This window comes from Diadema setosum, chromosome 19 (genome assembly GCF_964275005.1).
Source record: "Diadema setosum chromosome 19, eeDiaSeto1, whole genome shotgun sequence".
Lineage (NCBI taxonomy): Eukaryota > Metazoa > Echinodermata > Echinoidea > Diadematoida > Diadematidae > Diadema > Diadema setosum.
Window position 1 is genome coordinate 16,469,283 of NC_092703.1, and position 11,923 is coordinate 16,481,205.

The following is an 11,923-nucleotide window of genomic DNA, read 5'->3' on the forward strand; positions in this document are numbered from 1 at the left end:
TGGACAGTTGAGGTGGTGTCAATCACGGCCCCAGTGGCGAAAAAATTCAAGGCTACGAAGATTTGCTGACTGGGGCTCAGTGCATGATTTCTTCTTGTGTTGTGTTGGAGAGAATCACCCACCATGTCGATGATCCTGATGCACCCTTCGCGTGTGAACCGGTACTTTCTAAATATCTCCTCATCGTTGTACACATCTAGCGGGTGATTTCTGTCTCTAAATACCCTTTCCCTCCTTCTCGCTCTCTCAAACTCCTCCCTCTCTCTGATAGCTCGAAACGCTTGTAGCACAGCTGCCATTTTGTTTGTCACTATGGTAGTAACCGCATCTTATGAAGGTGCGGTTAGGTTACCACAGTTTTTGTACACTTACAATGTACGGTAGTTTTGGAGCGGTAACTTTACCGCAACAGTTTTATGCAACGCAAATTTTAGCTGAATCTTGTACTTACCGCAGTTTTCCTACTTACCGCAGAAAATAGGGAGTTACCGCTGCGGTAAGTTTTTTATGCAACGGGCCCGGGGGGGGGGGGGGGGGGGGGTGGCACTTGCCCCCCCAAACAAAATGTTGGGGGGGCAAAACGAGTTTTTGTCCCCCCAAAGTGCCCCCCTGTAACAAATAATTAATCACTGATTTAAAGACCAAAATTAACAATAAAGGCATATTTCTTGTCTAAATGTTGTAATTTCATAACTGAAAATGCAAAAATTTTCGCCCCTTATACACTAACAACATACATTATTGTATCTATACAATAATAGTAACTTATGAGTAAATTTAGTGTATAGATGGTAGCCTCGTGTCCTTGAGTGTGCCCGCTGAAACATACCTTTAGTAAACCTTACACATTTCATTTTCTTCTTTGCTTTCTAGCATATAAGAATATGTTTTATTGTTCGAACGATGCGATCACGTTTAAGCTTTTAATGAGTACATTTCAGATAGATTGCAAAGTAAAAGTGGCTCGCTCGTTCTGCCCGTACTTATAGTAAAATGAAAAGTTTTCATATAAGTTATTATCATAGTCCTTCGCAGTGATTTCTTTTACTATGTTTAATGCCTCAGATATTTGATTTAAAATGCTCTACAAAAGCGACTTTTATACTCTGTTTTTACAAAAAGTCCCTACCGTGGGAGGGGTATCCCCCTCCCACACAAACAAACAAACAAACAAACACAAACAAACAAAAAAGTAACTTTCTTCAACTTTTAGAACTTTTTTTTTTTTTATTTCAGATAAGCTAAAATCAGTCATACTGCTACCAAGTCACATGACCTTTTGCAAGCAGATGTCAGTTTGGAAGAGAAACTAATGCTTTGCAAACATACACACCTGAGAACTATAAAGTAAAAAAAAAAGTAACTTTCTTCCTCAACTTTTACTACTTTTTTTTTCAAATGAACTAAAATCAGTCATACTGCTACAAAGTCACATGACCTTTTGCAAGCTGATGTCAGTTTGGAAGAGAAAGTAATGTTTTTCCTTGCAAACATACACACCTGAGAAGCAAAAAGTAAACAAAGTAACCTTCTTCTTCAAGTTGTACATTCCTTCATTTTTTTAATTCCAAATAAACTAAAAAGTCACATGAGGTTTCATAACATGCTACCCAGGAAGAAAAACTTCTTTTTCTCTGTGAACCAAAAGTCGTGCAAGTATTAACGAGGAAACCCCCAAACAAGTTGCTATTTTACACACACACACGCAAATCTTGTCCAGAAGAAGTATTTTTATGCCTCCGCCACGAAGTGGTGCCGGAGGCATTATGTTTTCGGGTTGTCCGTCCGTCCGTCCGTCCGTCCTTCCGTCCGTCCGTCCTTCCGTCCGTCCGTAATGAATTTTGTGGGCAAGGTAACTATCAAAACCTGTTGAGGTATCCTAATGAAACTTGGCATGTATGTGTATTAGGGGGTGAAGTTGTGCCTATCAACTTTTGGGTGCACATGCTCAAGGTCAAAGGTCAAAAGGTCAAGGTCAAATACATAAAATTTCACTATTTCTACCATATCTATTGAATGCCTGAAGATATTTTCTTGAAACTTAGTGTATACATGTATTACCCAATTAAGATTCTCTGGTGAAAGTTTGCGTCATGAGGTCAAAGGTCAAAAGGTCAGGGTCAAATACATGAAATTTCACTATTTTCGCCATATCTATTGAATGCCTGAAGATATTTTCTTGAAACTTAGTGTATACATGTATTACCCAATTAAGATTCTCTGGTGAAAGTTTGGGTCATGAGGTCAAAGGTCAAAGGTCAAAAGGTCAAGTAAAAATATCAAAACTTCTTTTTTTTCTCCGTGCCTTGGAAAATTGTTCAAGGTATCTTCATGGAACATAGTATATACATGTACTGACTGGAAGTGATTATCTAGAGAATGTAGGGTTCATGGGGTCAAAGGTCAGGGGTCAAAGGTCAAGTGCAACACTTCAAAATTTTACTATTTCCCTCATATTTATGCAATGCCAGCAGGGTTATTATTTTTTTACACTTGGTGTATGTATGTGTAACCTAGAAATTCTCTGGAAAGTTTTTTTTTTATCTTCTTTTTTTGCCTCAAAGGTCAAAAGGTCAAAGATCAAGTGAAAGTGCTGAACTAACTTTTTCCTCCATATCTCGAAGTGGCTCAAGTTATCTTGAAACTTAGTACATATTATGCATGTTCTACCTGAAAGTGATTATCTTATGAATTTTAGGGTCAAGGGCCAGATGAAAATGGTAACAATTTACTATTCAGTTCAGAAATTGCACTTTTTCTCCACACCTGTACTTTGAAAATTACTCAATGCCTAAATGTATGAATGGGTCAAAGTCAAGTTAAAGTCCTTAAATCCCTAGATACATGCTCTCCTATTCATCCAATTAAACCTAGGTCAAGGAAGGTGAACATGCAACACATTTGTGACAAACTTGTCATTTCAATATTTTGCCAATTTTGTGAAAATGTAATCACACATTGTCCACATGTACTATCTAGACCTATTGGGAAAATCATGCATTATGGCGGAGGCATACCAGTCGCCAAAGCGACATTTCTAGTTCACACATAAGTTGAGTGGCACGATGATCTTATAACATCCCACTTGATCACATTCACATGGTCTTCAAAATGCATACAGGTAAGAACTCTGAAGGAAATTAAAAACAACTAAATACAAATATTCAAGCAGCTAAAATGAACATCTTGCTTTAGGAACACAGCTTGACACAATATAGGCAAGAAAGTTAACAAATAGCATTCAAAAACTGTCTGTCTCTTATCTGATGTTTGATTCAAATACATCACCTTGCACGTACAACATAACCTGATACTGTCCGGTGTTATTCACACAAAAGTTGTGTTCCGCCGTTCTATCGAAATGGAAATACACTGCCACATAATATGAATTTTTGCATTTGCAATGTCATCATCTTTGTTCGATGCGTTTTGTAATGAGATTTGAACACATCATTAATCCTCTTCCTGACAGCTACACATCTCTGAACACTGTACCAGATGTAATCAATTCATATACTTTTCAGGCACAAAATTCTGAAAATCGTCTGCAACACCCGTTTAGCATTAAGACTGGATTTTCAGCACGGGTAAAATCTGACACAGAATTACTTATGTGATCCCATGGTATGCATGGGAATGTAGGCTGAGGCAATACTGTACAAATTACTTTCTGAATGGCAGATGTACCAGTCCAGTACTCCATTTCTTTGTAATGTATTTTTCAATGCAGTCGCATTTCAATACACACACACCCATCTGTCAATATTTTCTGAAGAAAATAAACACTAGTCGACTGTATATTCAAACAACAACGATAATGGATAACTAAAACTATTCAAATGAATACCATGGTACATACTTCTACATCAAGAGAAGCATAACAATTTTATAGGAAAGCGACAACTTTTCTCAATACAGAAATTGTCTTTGGTTGTTACCTGTACTTAAGGTTTTCGCATCACAAAATGACCTGTCACTATGCATTGATAAAAAAGAAAAATGATATCAATGTTGATTGCCACAGGCAAGGTCTGATAAGCACACCTCTTTTTCAAAGTAAAATACAAGAATGGTAAACCATAATATCTGTAACATACAAACACTGTCCTTCAAATGAGAAAATGCCCCTCATTTTCAACATCTGATTAAATCATTCACATAGTCCTTCTTACATGTAGCTTCTATCTGTGATCTTTTATCTCGATCAAATCATGTTGTAAACTATGGAGGCCAGAAAGTAAACTTGTGGAAAAAGGATATCAATGTTGATTGCCACAGGCAAGGTCTGATAAGCACACCTCTCTTTCAGAGTAAAATACAAGAATAGTAAAAGATAGTATCTGTAACATACAAAAGCTGTCCTTCAAATGAGAAAATGCCCCTCATTTTCAACATCTGATTAAATAATTAATCACATAGTCCTTCTTACATGTGGTAGCTTCTATCTGTGATCTTTTATCTCGATCAAATCATGTTGTAAACTAAGGAGGCAAGAAAGTAAACTTGTGGAAAAAGGATATCAATGTTGATTGCCACAGGCAAGGTCTGATAAGCACACCTCTCTTTCAGAGTAAAATACAAGAATAGTAAAAGATAGTATCTGTAACATACAAAAGCTGTCCTTCAAATGAGAAAATGCCCCTCATTTTCAACATCTGATTAAATCATTCACATAGTCCTTCTTACATGTGGTAGCTTCTATCTGTGATCTTTATCTCGATCAAATCATGTTGTAAACTAAGGAGGCAAGAAAGTAAACTTGTAGCTATATTATAGCACACAAAAAGCTTTCGACACCAATTCCTACCAAGGTACATACATGTATTTTTGAAGGCTGGCTATGTACATGTAAGTGTACAAACAAAATGTTGGTATTTGCAAAATTTCTCTCAAGAACAAAAATTTAAGCAAACCTCTCACTTCAGTTTTATTTCTTTTTTCTTTAACTATCAAACACCAATGTCCTTTAGCATAGAATCTTGGTCAGATGAGCAGTAATCTGATTCAATATTTGTATTTAAGATTGTCCTGCAAAGCCTTTTTGTATTTATTCATCAGATTTACAAACAAATGTCTAAACAGAGGGGGTGACAAAACACAACACTTTTTCTCTCTTTTTCCCTCTTCTGTTTACATTGACTCTTCCACTTGTGCAAAAAAAGGGAAGAAAAAAGAACACTGTCATAATCTCCATTTCAACATTTACATCTGCTTGCCAGAGTATCTCCCTATTGTAATTTCTTCAAAGCCACATGTATGTTAATGGAAGCTTAGGCCAATGTAGTTTAGTGAGATGCTCTTCACAGAGCTGTTCTTTCACTTCATCATACAGTAAGATATCCTTTATTTGAGTGATGGGATATCTCCTGCGAACACAATCCATCTTCATATGATAATATGTAGGCACCAGGGACTGACTTCTTCTCATTTCTCCAGTGTTCTTATCCACCCACTCTCTGAAATCTAGTTTCCTTAGGATAAGGTCCCTTGGGGGAAGATTCATCTGTTCACTGAATTTCTGCATACAGCCGTACATCCGTAGCATCTGCTGATAAGTCCAACTTTCCTTGCCACCGTAAAGGGTTGGTGAGTTTGTGGCATTCTTCCTACATTCTTGACCTCGTAAGCAGTAGTATTATTTGCTCCCCTCCTTTTTGTTGCTTGTTTCTTTCCACTACCCCGACACTGCTGCTGTAAGGCCTTGTTCACGAGACTTACTGTGGAGGCACGTTTCCTGGCATTGATTGTTACAAGAAAATCAGCTAGTACACCTCTATGCTCGGCTACTGCCAAGCAGTGTTCACAAAAGAGCCTCTCATGAAAGCTGAATGACTTGCACTTCTCCTCGCAGACAAATTTTGCCATGTCTCCCTTTTGTGTCACAGTGAAGTTTGATATTTCACTGAAACACACTGTTATTTTGGGGTTGTTGGGAGCATTCACAATGTTTCCAGGTGACTGGAGAATTAGTCCAGCTTTATGCCAAACATCTTGTACATGTAGCTGTTCTGAAGTGAAGCCACATACTGAGCTCTCATCAGGTCCTATTGACAACTCTGCATGCACTTCAGGTATCAAATGAGCCTGTTGGAGGACTTCCTTGTGTTCTTCTTTTGACATGTTTCGCCATTGTACCGTTGTTTTTTGGAGATGCTTGTGCTGATGATCTCGTTTGCGTTCCCCAATACCAAGGACTGCCATTTCTAGCTCCCGGTATTTAGAAACGACGAAGTCCTGAAGACATTTCGCAAGTTCGTCCCAACCTTTCTTTCCAGAGATCCATTTGGATACCATGGCATTTATTGACTCGGCATCATTTGTTGTGAATTGCCTTGGTGGGTCTCCCAAACCTGCCTGGTTGCGCAAGGGCTTCAACATGGACGTTTTCACATCTGCAGATTTGAAGCGACGAAACCAAGTAGAAAACTCAGCTTCTCTACCGGATTCTTCTGTCTCAAGAGCATCCCATTGAGGAGCCCATGCTGCCAATTGCAGTTCGTATTCTTCCTCTGTGCTGCAATCAGCCAATCCTTCATACCTTGTACCGTCTACCTGCTCGCCATATATTGAACGTACAATCCTTCTGGCATTTCTTCTGACACCCAGTTTAGCTAGCTTAGCTTCACAGTTTCTCTTGTGATGAAGCATGCAATGAAGGTGGCTTGAATCCTTGAAGCTCGAGGTGGCTGCTATGCCCTTCTGAAGTGCAATCTCTCCATCTGTCCCATAGAACTGTACGCTTGTGTGCTGAAGACCTTTTGACAACTCGTTCCCAAAGTATCGGTAGGTTTCAAAATCTCTTCTCCCATGAATCAAAATTGCCCCAGGCATCAAGACTGACCTGTCATTGCTCCTGTTAACAAAGTTGTCATGCCGATAAGACGCGATTGTCAAATACATTGGCCCACAATCAAAAGTAGAGTCAAACACCAGAACTTTGCCCTTCTCACAAACGTTTCTCCGCATGTCTTCAGCTTGTTTATCTGTGTATAACACACATCTTGGCATTGATCCACTCCCCTTTTCATGACAAAATTCTACACTCTTCACAAAATCTCCTTTCAAATTCATCTTTAAAAGCTCAGTAAAATCAGAGCTCTTAGCTTTCACAGAACCATGGCGATACACCTGCTTCCTATCCCTTGGTACAGAGGCAAACGAGTGCAGGTCACTTCCTCCTTCTTTCTCATAGTACTCATCAACAACTTTCTGGGCTGAGGAGCAATGTGAAGACTTCAAGTTTTGAAGAAGTTCCTTCTTAGATCTGATATATGGTCGTTCAGAGTGTTTCTCATTACCATGGGCACTGATGATTAGCTCGTTTTTTTCACCTTTCCACTCGTATCTGACCATGCATATTGGGTGCATAGTACCCTCCTCTGCATCATGCAGTTCATACAGCATTCTTTGAAAGTTAGGAGTGTCCCTGTGCTTATAGTACTTACGAACAGATGCGTATGTTCTGCAGCTGCCAATGTCTTCGCTGGGTCCAACATTTCCATCGTTGTTGACTGTAATTTTACATTTGGCCCTACTGGGCTTTTGATACTTCCCTGTCTCATCACAAGTAATATCTTCTGCAAAACGGAGCTGAGAAGTATCTATCAAGAAGCACAATTCTTGGTCGCAACCAACTGGTACAGAGTTGTTAACTTGCACTGATGGGAACAGCAGTGCCTTTGCTATGCGCTCACTGTCTTTGAAGAAGGTACTCTTTTCTTGAAGGCATGCCACTTCTGCTTGTACAATAGAGGTCCAACATTGCTGTTAACAGTTCTTGGTTGGAGTGGTGTCTGATGAGCTTCCTTGTCTGCTGAATCACTTGAGATAGCAACCTCCTCAAGTTTTGGTCGCTAGAAAGTGTTGGACCATTCAAACAAAGCAGTAGACCCAGCTGCAATGAAGACGTCATCTGGATTTCTGAAGAAAGAAAAGTATAAAATAAATACTCTTTAATTCAAACATACAGTAGAACTTGTTACCGGTATTAATTGATTGAACCCACATGTTGACTACAAAAATCAGCTGTGCATATTACACATCAAGAATACACGCAAAATACTTTTTATTAAGTAAATATCTGGCACATTTGATTTCTGTTGTCAGTGAATGCACACGCTGAAAATTGTGCAGTCATTTAATATAATCAAATGCAACTTGGCAACTGAGACTGCAAGTATTGCATGTATGGCAGCATTATTCCATAGAAGGTATGGAGTATTGCATTTCTCCTCTGTATCACACCACTAAAGGTTGCAATTGGAGTGTGAAGGTATGTCACATTTGGATAAAATTTATGCTACCAAATCACTTTTCTTTTTTTTGGGGGGGGGGAGGGATGGTGTAGAGGAGGAGCCTTTCATTTTTTCATCTACGATAAAATACACATACTATTCTGTCACATAAGATTCAGGTATGTTCGTCAACTACCAACCAGTAGGTGCATTATGGGTGCAGACATTTCAGTAGATTGCATGGCTTGGACATGAGAGGCTACTTATTATTTGCCGATTCTCATGAACTGTTTCAATGAACACCACCATGACCTTCAAAAATGGCCATTTTATACATTAAATCTAGCAATTTAGACATCACTTGCTTGAAAAACAATATCCCCCCTCAATGGCTTTTGAGCCTTCCCTTATCTAAGATGACAACAAGCTGCCCCTAATTATAGACGCAAGTCTGTCGCGACGGTGCTCAATGCACCAGTTCACTTATTCTCTCATTAACATTTCAAAATGGTCCCCCCCCCCCCCCCCCAACGAGGGCTGCAAACATACATGGATCCACATCATATTTTCTTAGGTTTTTACCACCTGATGTAATTAAACTAAAATAGCCATGTTTTTCTTCTTTAATTCTTTTCCACATCACTTTTTAGTGACAATCTCAGCAGCAGTTCTACAGACACATATATTGTCCAATAGTTGTGACTTGTAGACAGCTCAGGCTTTTTCTATCACATCTATAGCAGCACTGTTACATGTAATACCTCACCCCTGCCAATAATTTAAATTTAACGTGGTCACATGTGGTTGAGGTGACAAAACTGTACATATTTTATCAAACTCATCATTTGAAAATCAGCAAATACACCACATTATCATCGGGCACAGAGAGTCTCACTTTGTCAACTTACTCTTCATGAGCAGTGATCCCAGATGCCCCCTCTTCTTCCTCAGAAGAGATGACTATTACCCTAAAATAGAATAAAAATGATTCCAGTTTACTGGAGGAAAATCAAGGTAAATAGATGAAACCTTTGGCTCATCTTTCTAAAAAGTAGAAATTTAAGGCTTCCACTTCAAAAGTACATTATACATGTGGTCATGTGTCATGAGTTGGCCCCCTTTTGCATTACAAGGTGATAGCAAAAGTATACACTTCCAGATAGGAAAAAAACTAAAGCACTATGATGGGGGACCTGTCCGAGTACATGTATCCCCGGAACCCGTCACACATCCCCCATTCAGATAAATTTTGTGACTGCAGCAGGGAGTCCCTAAAATTTGATTTTTCACATCATGTTTTACTGCAACTAAATGCCAAGTTTCTTAACAATCTGGTAAAAACTGGTTCTAGATTATTTCCACCAAAAAATGTTACCATGGTAACAAAGACTCTACCCATACCAAAAACAATAGGTGTCTTTGCCTTACCATAATGCACCTTTATACTAAGTTTGAAAATGATCCGAGAAGAACTGCAGCCAGTAGAGTGCTCTCAAGAAAATCTTTACTATTTTCACAAAGTGCTACCATGGAAGCGATGACCCCACCCACACCAAAAACAATAGGCTTCTTTACTTTACCTTCTAATATCACTTCTTTGTGCCAAATTTCAAGACAATCAGGGTAAAAACAGAAGTTACAGGTTCTAGAACATTCCCCCCCCAAAAAAAACATGGTTACCATGGCAACGATGACTACGCCCACATCAAAAATGATAGGCTTCTTCGTCTTACCATTATGCACCTTCATGCCACATTTGAAGATGATCCAAGAAGAGCTGCGGTCGGTAGCGATTTTTGTTATCTTACTGTTTTCATCAGAACTTTTTCTGATGCCCTTCTATGGCAATAAAAAATGGTGTACTTTCGGAAAACTGATTTAGATCCTTACAGCGGTGAATAACTGTCTAGGGTTTATGATCATGTAATAATGAAAAAATCTCAAAACATAGGCAAAAATTCAAAAATATACAAGAGTAGGTGTATATTAAGTGTCACATTAATTATTGGGTGAAAAACAGTAAAGAAGAGTAAAATGGCTTTAATTTGATGCCTAATTTGTAGTCATTTGCCAAATTTTGACAAAAATATCAACATTCTTCCAGAAATAGCACTAAAATGTGCATTTTCCAATTGACTTCGTGCAGGTAGCACCCCTGGTCTTCTAACTTTAGAATGTTATAACTCCAGATCTATATATAATTTCATTTGTACATGCACTACAGAGGCTCAAAACAAGGTATGATTGCATCATATTAATGGTTTTTGGTATTTCATTGTCTATATGTCCTCATATACTTATTTACATAATTTCAGAACAGAAATATCATATAATAAAAAAAAAAAAAAAAATTGAGGCGGCCAGAAAAAAAAAAAAAAAAAACCGAGAGGACGAGAAACTAGAAATCATTCTTATTTGGCCTATTGACTTCTGTGAACTTTGGACTCTTGAAAGTATGTAACTTGCCAGGTTGGATGTTACTAAAGTTATCTCGAGGTTATAAACCTCGTCATCAATATGATGCCATGCTTCACACCCATAGAAGCTCTTCAATTCTGTATTTCCTTTGAATCAATATTTTGTTTGCTTGTCTTTGATAAATGCTAAAAATGAGAATTTTTAATACCCTCTGCCATACTGTATTCATTTATGGCACTGCCAGTTAGTACATTGTATCAGATTACATGTGGCAAGGCTGTCAACATGGTGAAAGTGGAGAATGGAAAGCTTAACTGAAAAATTTACAGTAAAGACTCTACCATAGCACTGACAAAAACAAAACTTACTCTGTTGCCATGGTAGTGATGGTATCACTGATATCACTGGTGTGCTCTGGTATCACTGGTATGCTCTAATGAACTCAATCTGCCTCTAGTCGTCAGGTCATGCACATACCACTGTTGAAGAATCTATAAAAAAAAAAAAGTAAACAATGACAAGTCCAAAAGAATGCATAAGATTGTGAGAATTTTATCAGTTTTCATTGACAACAAGCGATGAAAATATCCCCCCAACATCATCCATTCTCAGCTTTCTTTAGCACAAGCAGGTTGATAAAGGCTCTATTTTCATGTATCTGTAGAGGATAGGTCAGTTTATGAAACATAAAACACTGCAGTAGATGAGAAAATCACTGTTAGAAGAATTTCATGAGGTAAACATATGCATTAATGGTGTGTAAGATTACATAATTGTGATATGAAGGCTTTAATAAGTAGTAATAAAGGAAATAAATAACTTTTTCAAAGTACTGCAATATAGTTCTTCATATTTCTTACATTTCTAAACAGTGTTTTTACTTTTTTTGTTGTTGTTGCTGTATTCACACACATACGCACACACATGTTAATAACTTCTTAATACAAGTGCAATATGTTTTTTTATATTTTTTAATTTTCTAAAAATTATTTTTTCCTTTTTTTGTTGTTGCTATAGTCACACACACACATACACACACACCCATGTCATTTATTTCATGTATCTAATGCAACTCATTTCCATACTAAATTATACCTACATTACATGGCAACTGAAATCATGTTTGGCTCACCTTTCTGCAAAGTCAGAAATAAAATCTTCTGTCAAATCTCTCTGGTATGCTCTGGTATGGTTGCCATGGTATCACTGTAATGTATGCTCTAATGAACTCTGGCTCTGGTCATCAGATCATGCACATGCCATGGTTGAAG

General features: G+C 38.0%; 1 pseudogene; it reads right to left on the reverse strand.

The window, feature by feature from the left end:
- Positions 1-5,499: 5,499 nt before the first annotated feature.
- Positions 5,500-11,031, reverse strand: LOC140242305 (uncharacterized; annotated as a pseudogene).
- Between the last annotated feature and the right edge of the window lie 892 nt (positions 11,032-11,923).